Source organism: Oryctolagus cuniculus, chromosome 9 (assembly GCF_964237555.1).
Source record: "Oryctolagus cuniculus chromosome 9, mOryCun1.1, whole genome shotgun sequence".
Classification (NCBI taxonomy): domain Eukaryota; kingdom Metazoa; phylum Chordata; class Mammalia; order Lagomorpha; family Leporidae; genus Oryctolagus; species Oryctolagus cuniculus.
In genome coordinates, this window is record NC_091440.1 from 84678240 (window position 1) to 84690805 (window position 12566).

Consider the following 12566-nt stretch of genomic DNA (forward strand, 5'->3'; position numbering starts at 1 on the left):
AGCCATTTCCTGATGCAAAGCAAATATTTGCATTGGACGAGCTGAGTAAAGCTGCAGAATGTTTGCTAGATTTTTCACATTTTCTCTGCTGCAACTAGGAGCCTTGCAGAGCCTCATTTGTGGCAATCAGCTAAGAACCCGTCTTCCGCAGGTGGTTTGCACTGAAAGCTAGTGACTTCATGCATTACGAATGTCCTCGCTGGCTGGCTCGTGCAGTCTCCACTTGCTCTTCTGTTTTGTTTGTGTATTTAGTGCCGAGGCATAATTTTCAAGTGTCCCCCAAATCGAAGGATTGGGGGACAGGAACCGTAGCCTTATGCAGCTCCATAGGTCATCCTGCTGCTGGCCTGTTGTTCTCTAGCTCAGGGATGGAAATCAACAAATGCAAGGCTGGTGGGAGGCACAGGAGCTGGTCCTATCTCTGTCACAGGTACAGGTGATCGGGTCACTTAACCTCTAAGCATTAATTTCCAGATCTGCAAAAATTACATCCAAAGTCCTGTCCAACAAAAATAGCTTGAATGCATCTGGAGTAGGTTCAGAACATTTGTGTATGGGAGACGGGAGTGGGGGTGGAACAGCTCCAAGTCTGATGTGAGGCTGAGTCCTCTTGGGAGTGGGTGTGCCATGTCCTCGACCTTAGCCAGAGTCCGTGGGTGAGCCAGTCCTCAGAGTCACCTTGACATTGCATGAGCCTTTCCTGTGAGTTTTCAGTCAGCTGGCCTGGTCTATTAGAAAAACCACCACCACCGGAGACCATCTTGAACTAGAAGAATCCAGAGGAACAAGGAAAGAGGGAGACTAAGGCAGCAGGGGACATCTGCTTCTTCCAGCAGTCATCACACCATGAGGACTTCCATTCTTGCAATGCCCACAGTTCTGAAACACATCCTGTCTCCCCGTCTCATTCCCTCCCCTGGGAGGTCACATTTCCCCCTACCTTTGGCTATTATCTGCCATGTCTCAAATTTAATCAGCCTTCCCCGCCGCCCCCACCCCCCCATCTTGGCAATAGAACCCCAGGGCTCAACTCACACTAAAGTTACACAATTCCCGCAGTTCAAAGAGAGGATTGAGTCAGCAGTCCAGGGGCTGATGAAGCATTCCCAGGTTGGCCGATTCTCCGGTCCTTACCTTGGCTCACTTCCCGTTGAAATTCAATGCCCAGTAAGAACTATGAGCTTTATACATATAACTTTGAACAAAAGTTTTTAAAAGGCTAGAGGGCAAGAAATGGGAATCGACATCTCTCTATCAGCAATTACTCTCTGCTTGTTATTCTAAGAGCCCAGTTGTCGGTGTGTCTACTGTCTGGCACAGGCAAGCAGACCGTCCCCCAGGGTGCCCTCTCCTTGCCCCTGCCCACTCATGGCCACTGGGATCAAGTAATGAGCTAGAGAAGAGAAACGGGGACTGGAGAGTTGGGGTGGGGGCGGGTTATGTATTCATCACCCCCCACTACTCACCTCTGCCTTGTGTTTTTATTACGTAGCATTGTGTGCAGTGAGTTATCCCAAACAAGCCCTTTACTGGGACAGAAATAAAAAGGAAACCCAAGAGGTATTAAAAATAGTCACCCACGGGAGCTGGGCGGGAACGGCCATGGGGGATTTAGAAACAAGGGGAAATGTTCACCTCTGGGCATTAACAGTGGGATGTCCTGGCGTTGGCGCCCTCCAAATTATAGTGCTTTGCTCTGGAAATGAAGGGCTGAAAGAGGCTGTGTGACAGAAATGGCAAATGGCAGTGGCACGCCAGGCTTCTCCAGCCCGGCTCTGCATGAGAGGCGCGTCGGGAACAGAGATGAGGCATGCCGGGGCCCCACCCACTGAGGGAGCATTTCTGGAGGGTGGGGCTCACACGTCAGTATTTTGACAGATGATCTTGACACATGGGGAGGAGCTAAATACAAAGAAGGAAGCTGGGAGATGTCTCAGAAGCTGGAAGGAGATCATAAGAGGATTTAGTAAGTGAGAGGCTATTTATTTTATATTATTGTTACCAGTGGCAACTAACACTCATTATGTGTCAAACTGTACACTTGCATAAGTTCACTTAATTCTGATAACAATCCCTATGAAGAATACATGGCTGCTAGCCCCATGTTGTAAATAAGGGCATTGAAGTTTAGGTGCTTAGATTGCTTGCCCAAGGCCAACAAGTTGAGATCTAACAGGCAAAATAGCAGGGTTCAAAGTCCGTAGCGGGGTATGATTGCGGTCACAGAGCTGCAAAGGGCAAGGGACCCACCGGAGAGGGAGGATGCGGAAAGGTTTCATAGTAGAGTTAAACGTGGTCTCGGAGAAGGAGTTCTGGATCCTGAGAGGCAGTGATGGTCCAGGGCTTGCGGCAGGAGGAAGAGATCACAGGGAGAAGACTCAGTGTTCAGTAGTGAAAAAAAAAAATCAGCTGATAATTGGCAAATAACCCACTTGGTTTCACATTTTCGTAAAAATAAATAAATAAACAATCTAAGGCTAGGAAAGGGAGTTGTCCTAAATGGTGGGGGTTTAACTGGGGTGGAGGAAGCAGTAGGTCATATGTGAGCAGGTCGTGTTATGTCATGGTGTCTCAGGAGCTGCCATGCCAGCCTGCAAAGCTTTGGGAGATCCTCTAACATGGGCGTGAGCCAGGCTCAGACCCCTGGGCTCCCAGTGGATCCAAGAAGTAAGAAAGAAGCTGAAGACATCTGAAAAGATATTTAGCAAACAGCCTTAATGTTTGACCCTGCAGACATTGAGCTACCCAAAAGTACCTTCTGTCAGGAACCAGGTCCCCGGTTGAACAACCCTTTCTAGTTTGTTACCTATGGTCATTGTTGTAGTTTCATAATGTGAAAAGCAGTGTGCTCTTATCTTCTCCATTCAAAGGGTCTTACCAAAGTTCATGAAAATGCACCTGATGACAAAACTAGGCACAAATTTCAAAAAAAAAAAAATTTGCACCAAAATAACTCCTACTAACTGGTTAGCATGTATTTAATCTGAGCCCCTAAGAAGGATGAAACATCAGTTTGAAAAGAACCTTATCAGGGCCACAAGAAAGAATTCTGTTCGAAATGAAGCAGGAACACCACCAAATTTATGCTGATAATTAGGTGGAATAATGGTGAAATACTCGATGTTTTGCAAAATGTTTTGAAGACAAAGCCCCCCAAAGAAACCAACTGTTTGCAAATGGTGAGCTTGTTTGAAGAAAGACTGAGGGGGCTTGTGCTGTAGGTTAAGCCTCTGCCTGCAGTGCCAGCTTCCCACATTTGGATGCAGGTTCAATTCCTGGCTGCTCCAAAGCAGCAAACCATAGCTATCAGCTTCTGAGAGAAAAAAAATTAATCTAGTTTTAACCTAACTGTAAAGAACTGATGATTAGCAGTAAAAAAAAAAATAAGTAACATCAAAGACATCTCAGTTGGTTCTGCTGACACAGTTCTAACTGCAAAATAAAACAGTATAACTACCTGCTTGATGGGTGCCAAAATTGTCATGTCCAGGTCAGTTGCAGAGAAGAGCAGAGCTTTCCATGGAAACTTTAAACAAGTGGGATTGAGATTCAGAAGCATTTCTTCCAAGACTTGTAACAGGAGATGGAATGAAGCTTTGCCAGTTGATCCCGAAGACAAAGCACAATCAAAGCAATGGCTACCGAGAGGTGGAAGTGGTCCAGTCAAAGCCAGAGCAGACCGGTCAAGAGTAAAGGCCATGGCAACAGTGTTCAGGATGCCCAAGGCATTTTACCTGTTGACTCTCAGCAGAGACAGAAGATAAATAATATCTTCTGATTATGAGAGTGCTTTCCAGAAGTCAGCCAAAACTTCAGTAGAAAGGTATCTGGGAAAGCTTTCCAAAAGAATCCTTCTCCACCATGCCAATGTCCCTGCTCATTTCTCTCATCAAGTAAAGGCAAATTGATGAGACTTTCAAAAGGAAATCAGTAGGCATCCACTCTCCAGTCTTTATTTGGTTTCTTCAGACTTATTAAAAAGAGCACCCATTTTTATCCAATTAATAACATTTAAAAAGACTTCATACATATGGTTAAATTCCCAGGACCTCCTGTTCTCTAGGGATGGATTGAATACTGATATCATTGCTTACAAAAGTGCTTTGAACTTGATAGAGCTCATGTTGAGAAATAAAGTTCATAATTTTATCCTTTAATTCCATCTTTCCATAAACTCTTTCTCTTATATTTTGGATTAGTTCTCATGTATTTATTTAGACATTGTACCTTTTTCTCAGTGTCTATGATAACACATGATATTTGATTTTCCCATGAAGAAAGAAGTGAGGAAAATGAGACTATAGAATATTAGGCTAGGCGTGACATCCTTATATTTTCATAAGGCAGAGTATTTTAAACTTTTTCTCAGAGAGCTACTATTGGGATTTGGGATTCTGGAGGTACAGCCAATGACAATCAACTAAAAGCATACATTTATTTGCAGTTCTGTGTTTTATCTTAATTTTCCATGTACGTTCTGTATTCCCATACTACATCCAACACTTCCTGTGTGCCAGGGTTTTCCTGTGGCTTTGGTGGTGACTTCTGGCTCACCACCTTGGATCTCCCTTTGATGAGACTTCGACCTGATGGTTTCTGCCTAGTACTGGATGATTGACTTGGCCATGAGTCACTTGAAAGACAGCTACAGGATATCCACTCCAGTGTGATCAAAGGAACAGCTTGGGTACTTATCTGTGCTCTTCTCTAAAACCACAGAGGTTAGCAGTTGACAGATGCTGACATATATGTCATAGTGACCACTTGGTTGGAAAATGCCTTTCAACTAAAGATTCCTTGAACAACGAGGTCCACACAGACAGACTGCTATTAAAGTCCAATCACCCTCTCCATGGATAGATACAGGTTTACAGCAGCAAACTATTGTTGATTGGTCGTTGGTGTGCACATTAGGCATCCTCTTTAGAGCTCCATCCTACACACAGTTGCACCTCTTGCTCCAAAGGCTTGTGATTCCCCAGAGAGGTTTTCGATTGCTTCTCTCCTTCCCAAGGCCCTGTATTCCTCCAAAGTCATCATTTTCTAACCTCTGACACACATTCTTTTCTGCTCAGCTCTTCTGATTTCCCCCTCCTAGGCCTTCCATCACTCCTTTACCTATATTCCATCTTGATGAAAGATCTGAGAGCCAGTCTTCCCTCCTCACCCGTCGCTTCTAAGTTTTCTCCAGAGTTGTTGCCTCTTGGATACAGTATTAATGTCAGAGTTCTTCTAAATCCCACTCTTTTTTTTCATGTAGACTGAATGAGGGCTTTCTGCTTACTCATTAATAGCAGTTGGCTTGCCTCCCAATGGCAAAACTGTGTTAGCTGGGGGCCTGCCCTTTCTTGGGAGAAGAATAAGGCTGCTCACCACCAGAGCCCCTTACCCAGGAGGGAGCCTCACCAGGTTCTTCCAGCTTCAGAATCTTCTAGACTCCTGCTCTTGTCCAAGCACATCTCTCTCAGTGACAAAATCCCAGGTTGGTAATCGGATAAGGTTCACTCTAAAGGTTTCAGTTGTTAGTTCATCCATTTCCATTTTTTTTCCTGGTTGAGCTAAGTTATAACAAATAAAATGTCTTGGTTGCTTATTAAATAGTTCTTGATTTAAACGTGCCCGTATCAGAGACCTGGAGCAAAACAAAACAAAACAAAACACCATGAACCAAGAAGAAAAAAAACTGTGTCAACTGCTCAGCTCTCATAGCCTACCATCCACTTCCTGTTTACTGCTTCAGACTGGATGAACCTGTATCTGCAACTGCCCTGGGACCCATCAGCATCACCCAAATCCCTGCCTGGTGACTATTTTGATCTGAAGAGGGAGAAAGAACTGCTCTTCTCAGCCCAGGACCATCACATGCTAAGATTGTGTCCTGCCCCAAGGCCTTGGGAAGTAACTGGAAGGAAAGCAGAAGGGAATGGAGACCTATATTGAAAATGCGCGCGTGCACACACACACACACACAGAATCTTTTACCACTGTGTAGTTTATAACAAAGGAAGCATCACCAGTGAGCACTGTCATCCCTTGAAACCTGCCTGAACATAAGCTGTCCTGAAAGGGACCCTTTCAGGTGGCTACTCTGGGGATCTGCTCCCTGAAGTCAGGGTTAGGTCTGGGGAAACAGTTGAGCAGAGGGTCTAGAAGCAGATGGAAAAACTCTGCCCCCAATGAGAGGGGCACAGGATACGGAGAGCAGGGGAGAAATAAACTCTCTGGGTCAGCTCCAGGGAGAGCTGCTTCCCAAAGCCCCAAATCTGGGATCTGGGGTGAGTGGAGCTCAACTGTGGGGTGAATGGAGCTCTGACCACGTACTCTGGTGAAGCCCTTTGGTACCTTGCAGGAGGGAGAGACGTCCTCCCAGGGGCAGGATCTGTCCCTGGCCTGAGACCATAAGGCTGTTGCCAGGAGGTTGCAGAGTGTCCTCGTGGGAAGCCTCACTGTGGAGAGAGCATCAACAGCTCAGATCCTGGACAGGGGGCTTTCTCTGCAGCCCATGCTCTCCAGCTCCTGGAGTTTCTGCTCGAGGCAGTTGACAATAATTCCCAAAGACGCACGTTGGAGGAAGCTGTGTTATTGACACTCCAATTGCCCACCATCAGTGCTTCTAGAAAGCTACTTCAATACTTTGTGCCCAATAATGAAACACGTACAATGCTCATTTCTTTGCAGAAATAGACACAATTTCTTGAGGAGAACATCCGAGCCAACAAAGCTTTGTTTCTGGGTCCCAGGCCTTTGCTGGAGTGACCAGTTAAATGAATCACACGTGGAGAGTCATTTGGAAGAGGCCCAGTGGAAGAACGCTCTTCAGGAACAAGGGCCTGGAGTCACATCCCACAGATATTTTCTTGGGAGGCCAGGCATTCACTGATACTTGTCCGAGTGACTCACCATTCTCCACATGTGAATGGGAGCTCTGGTTGTCATGGTGACACTGAACTGATTCAGTTCAGCATAATGACATACATATACATCCGTGGTGATGTCAGATTGACCTCTTCATGTCTTAAAAGAAGCCTCTCTTTGTAGATTCTATGAGGTCATTCTGAAGCCCTTCGCAGCTCTGGGTCCCCATAGATAGGTTTCATTCATGGTTCTTGAAATCTTCTATGTGGCAGGCACTATGCCAAACCTAGAGATTCTTTTCTTTTTTTAAAAAGCTTTTATTTAATAAATATAAATTTTATAGGTACAGCTTTTGAAATATAGTGGTTCTTCCCCTCATACCCATCCTCCCAACCCTCCACTCCTGTCCCACTTCCTACTCCCTCTTCCATCCCATTTTTCATTAAGATTCATTTATAATTATCTTTATATACAGAAGATCAACTGTATACTAAGTAAGGATTTCAACAGATTGCACTCACACAGACACACAGAGTATAAAGTACTGTTTGAAGACTAGTTTTACTGTTAATTCTCATAGTACAACACATTAAGGACAGAGGTCCTACATGGGGAGCAAGTGCATAGTGACTCCTGTTGTTGATTTAACAACTGACACTCTTATTTATGACGTCAGTGATCACCCGAGGTTCTTGTCATGAACTGCCAAGGCTATGGAAGCCTCTTGAGTCCACAATCTCCATCAGTATCTAGACAGGGCCATATGCAAAGTGGAAGTTCTCTCCTCCCTTCAGAGAAAGGTACCTCCTTCTTCGATGGCCCCTTCTTTCCATCGGGATCTCACTCACAGAGATCTTTCATGTAGGCCATTTTTTGCCACAGTGTCTTGTCTTTCCATGCCTGAAATGCTCTCATGTGCTTTTTAGCCAGATCCGAATGCCTTAAGGGCTGATTCTGAGGCTGGAGTGCTATTTAGGGCATTTGTCATTCTATGAGTCTGCTGTGTGGCCTGCTTCCCATGTTGGATCATTCTGTCCTTTTTAATTCTATCTACTGTTATTAGCAGACACTTAGGACCTATAGATTCTATGATAAATAACACCATCTTTAAGGAGTTTAGGAATTAGAAGGAAAAACAAGACCAATGAGCCCATCACACAGAATAACGGCGCTGTGAACAGGAAAGCAATGCCAGGCCCAATCCTAAAGGGTGCACAGGTCAGGTAAACAGGTCTGGTTTCTCTGAGTTACAGAAAACAGAGTGCATTTGTTTCCTACTGCTGCTATAATAAATTACCACATGAGTGACTTTAAAAACACATATTCATAGACTAGAAATTTTCAAAGGTCTCAGTGGTGCAAAATCAAGTTATGAAAGGACTGCCTTCTTCCTGTGGAGATGCCAGGGGAGAATCCGTTCCCTTGCCCTTTACAACTTATAGAGGCTACACACATACCTTGGCTCAGGGCCCCTTCCTCCATCTTCAGAGACAACCGTGTGGCATCTCTCTGACCCCTCCTTAATAATCACATTTCACTATGACTACAACTGGGAACCAATCCCTCTCTCTTTTCTAAGATTTATTTATTGAGGCCGGAGCTGTGGCATAGCAGGTAAAGCTGCCACCTGCAGTGCCAGCATCCCATATGGGTACTGGTTCGAGTCCTGGTTGCTCCACTTCCAAGCCAGCTCTCTTCTATGGCCTAGGAAAGCAGTGGAAGATGGCCCAAGTGCTTGGGCCCCTGCACCCACGTGGGAGACCTGAAAGAAGCTCCTGGCTCCTGGATTCAGATAAGTGCAGCTCCAGCTGTTACAACCAATTGGGAGTAAATCAGGAGATGAAAGACCTCTCTTTCTCTCTCTCTGCCTCTCTTACTCTCTCTGTATAACTCTGAATTTCAAATAAATAAATAAATATTTTAAAAGATTTATTTATTTATTTGAAAGCATTTGAGAAAGAGAGAGAGACCAAGCATTTGGCCTAGCAATTAAGCCACCAGTTGGAACACCCACACCTCAGATCAGAGTGCCTGAGTGTGAGTCTTAATTCTGCTTCCAGTTCTAGCTTCCTGCTGATATGTACCCTGGGAGGGAGTGGTGATGGCTCAAGTACTTGGGTCCTTGCCACCCACCTGGGAGACTTGGATTGAGTTCCTGGCTCCCAGCTTTGGCCCATCCTAGCCCAGGCTATTGCAAACATTTGGGGAGTGAAGCTGCAGATGGGAGCTCTCTCTATCTGTCTCTGGGTCTCTGCCTCTCAAATACACAAATAAATACTAGGGGAAAAAGAGTCCATGTGATTGTATTGAGCCCACTTGAATACTTGCATGATTCATGCTAATCTTACTGCTTCAGGGCCCTCAATTTAATCATATCTGCAGTGTAAAGGAAATGTATGCACAGATTCTAGGGATTAGGACATGGACAATTTTGGGGGCCATTATTCAGCCTTAACACACTGGGGAAATACTTGTCACCATAGATATCCTACATATTTCTTTTTTGTTTTCGTTTGATTGTCCTTTATTTTGAATTTTGCTTTTCCATCTTTTATTTTCCCATCATCAACCTTTGCAGATGGTATCTGATATCCAAAGAACAATTTCTGTGGTGGTAGGTGTAGGAATCCACTAGGTGGAATCATCATGCTCTCAAAATGCAAACCATGGAAGATGTCTTCGTTGCTTTTCTGTTGCTGGAACAAAATACCTAAGACTGGATAATTTGTAAAGAATGGGAGTTTACTGAGTTCATGGTCCAGAAGTCTGTGAAGTCCAGAGTGTGGCCCTGGCACTGGTGAGGGTCTTCCTACAGCATCATCGCGTGGCAAGACACAGATAGTGTGCTAGCCTAGGTACCTCTTCCCCTCCCTGTAAGGCCACTGATGCCCTCCTAGGTACACAGTGTTTGGAGGTGGGGCCTTTGGGGAATGATTAGGATGAGATGAGGCCACTACCCAAAGGCACCACCTCAAAACACTATGAATATAAGAATTTGGGGGTTAAGTTTCCAATACATGAACCTTCAGAGCACACACTCAAACACAGAAGATCAAGGTCGATCAAATGTTCTAGGTGAGGGGAGCTCAGCAGAGGAGCTGTGGTACCTCTTTGTTTTTTTAAAGATTCATTTATAAATTCAAAAGCAGAGTGACAGAGAGAGAGAGAGAGAGAAGCTTCCAGCCATTGGGCCAAGAGTGAGGAACTCCATTCTGGTCTCCCACGTGGGTGGCAGGGGCCAAAGTACTTGGGCCATTATCCACTGCTTTTCCCAGCACCTTAGCAGGGAGCTGGATCAGAAGTGGAGCAACAGGGACTCGAACAAGTGCTCCAATACAGGGTGTAGGGATGGCAAGCTGTGGTTTAACCTGCCACTCCGCAGTGGGTACTCTCCTATCTGTGACTGTGAGCAGGGCCAAGGAAGGCAAGGTGGGCACTGGGGACAGCACTTCCCTGGGTGGGGGTTATATCAACTTCTTTCAAAAGAAGATTGAAAAGCACTGAGTTGGGCCAGGATAAAAGGCTTTGAACTGCGCCCTGACTCCCCCCACCCCCACACAATCTAACCCATTCCCCTGTTCTCCCTCTGGGCCTGGGTGCCTTTGACGAGGCCGATGTTGAGCTGTCTCATTCACTGCTGCAGCTGCTGAGCTGGGCTTGGCAGTGCCTGGCATGGGTCAGATCCCCATCAACGTTTGCTGAACTGAACAAATGCAACAACTGCTACTCTTATCAGCCCACTGAGAGACCCGCCATGGCTCCCCAGTATCCACGGAATACAATTCAGAGTTTCCAAAAGTGCCCCATTCGCTTCTATCCACTTGTGTTTCCCCAAGGCTCTGCGTGTGGCAAGGCTGCTATCACAAAGGGTCAAGGGCCAGCTAGTGTAGACAACAGAGATGTGTTTTCTGGACGTTGGAGACCCAGGGGTCAAGAGGGGTGGTTTCTTCTGAGGCCTCTCCCTCTGGCTCATAAACTGCCATCTGCTCACTGCGTCTTCAGACCTCGCTCCTTCTGCTGGCACACGCAGAGCCTCCCCTTCTATGAGGAGGCACTCACAGTGACTAGGACCCACTCGCCTGACCTCGCTTTATCTTAGTGACCTCTTCGAAGGCCCTATACTCAAATACAGCCAAATTTGGAGGTACTGCAGGTTAGTATTTCAACATGCCAATTTGGGGAAAACACAATTCAACCCAGAGTAAGTTTATTTCACTACTTTTTAAAAAAGATTTTTATTTTTTGATTTGAGAGACAGAGTTACAGACAGAGAGAGGGAGAGAGACAGAGAGAGAGAGAGAGAGAGAGAGAGGTCTTCCATCCACTGGTTCACTTCCCAAATGGCTGCAACAGCTGGATGCAAAAGCCTATTCAAAGCCAGGAGCTTCTTCCAGGTCTCCCACGTGGGTACAGGGGCCCAAGTGCTTGGGCCATCTTCTGCTGCTTTCCCAGGCCACAGCAGAGAGCTGGAGGAGCCAGAACAGGAAACGGCATCTATATGGGATGCCAGCACCTCAGGCAGAGTCTTAGCCCACTACACTATAGCGCCAGCCCCTATTTCATTACTTTTCCATAACATCCCAGATTCCTCTTCTTTCCTCATCTCTTTACTTCTTCCTTGCCATCTTCTCTCCACCAGCCTTTTCCCCACCTCGCATAACACAGTGCAAGCACACACATACACACACTCACACACAGCCTGGAAGTCATTTCCTTGGAATAACTTACAGCACTCAGTATTTTTCTTGTTGTTACCAATTTTTGCCTTGAGCATCACTAATTCAAAAATCTGAAATCTGAAATGCAATGTTTTGGGGGCACTGACACTCAAAAAGTTTCAGATTTTGCAAGATTTGGGGTTTTGAAGCATTTCAAATTTTAGACTTTTGGATGAGGGATGCTCAACTGGTAAAGTCAATGCCTGTTGAGGTGGATTCATTCTGAGAGGAGGAGCGTGGTGGAGGCTAGAGTCGTGGAGTCACCACACAGACCCCAGGAGCCGGGTGAAAGTGTTAGAGGCGAGCAGTCTGTAGACTCATTTATTTCAGTTGGTACAGCAGCTTATATAGCCAAAGCAGCTGATCTGGTCAAGGGGCAGTTTATGCCCTAACCAATCACAGCCTGTTGCCAGGCAGTTTTTGAAGCCATCCAATCACAGCCTGTTGCCAGGCAGGCTCCGTTGTCATGTGGTTTCCGAAGCCATCCAATCACAGCCTGTTACCAGGCAGTTTCTGTTGTCAGCGGCCATGTTGGCACGGCCTTCTCATTCCACCACAAATGGCAATATTTCAGGATTTTAAAAAACTTTAAAGTCTGAAATACTTCTGGCCCCAGGCATTTTAGAATAAAGGGTTTCTGCCTGTATGAGTTTTGTATTAACTTTGCTTTGTATTATTCTACCTTGTCTTCTATTACTGTTGGATTGCATACAATATTTCCCCAGCCAGAATGTAAACTCTCTTGGGAAAACTCTAACTGTTCTCTGTCTCTCTTACAAGCTGAACTATGTTGTCTTGAATGCAGTCTATGCCAAATAAATATCTGAGGAAAGAATAAAGGTAGTGGAAGATAACTATGAAGTATTCCATTGAGTATGAAATGAGTGAAATATATGAGAGATATTTCATATTCATGCATAGTTTTGGGTTTTAAGATTTATTTATTTATTTGAAAGGCAGAGGTACACAGAGGCAGAGGCAGAGAGAGAGAGG

At 45.4% G+C, this 12566-nt stretch overlaps 1 long non-coding RNA gene across 3 annotated transcripts; it reads right to left on the reverse strand.

The window, feature by feature from the left end:
* Positions 1 to 841: 841 nt before the first annotated feature.
* LOC103352077 (uncharacterized) lies at positions 842 to 6933 on the reverse strand. Of its 3 annotated transcripts, none has more exons than XR_011378660.1 (3): positions 6343 to 6933; positions 3458 to 5632; positions 842 to 2689 (listed from the first exon to the last, which is right to left on the reverse strand). It is a non-coding gene; the product is annotated as an uncharacterized lncRNA (long non-coding RNA). The 3 variants fall into 3 exon arrangements; XR_007913707.2 differs by having other exon boundaries at positions 845 to 2343; XR_519607.4 differs by having other exon boundaries at positions 846 to 2343; positions 6660 to 6933.
* Between the last annotated feature and the right edge of the window lie 5633 nt (positions 6934 to 12566).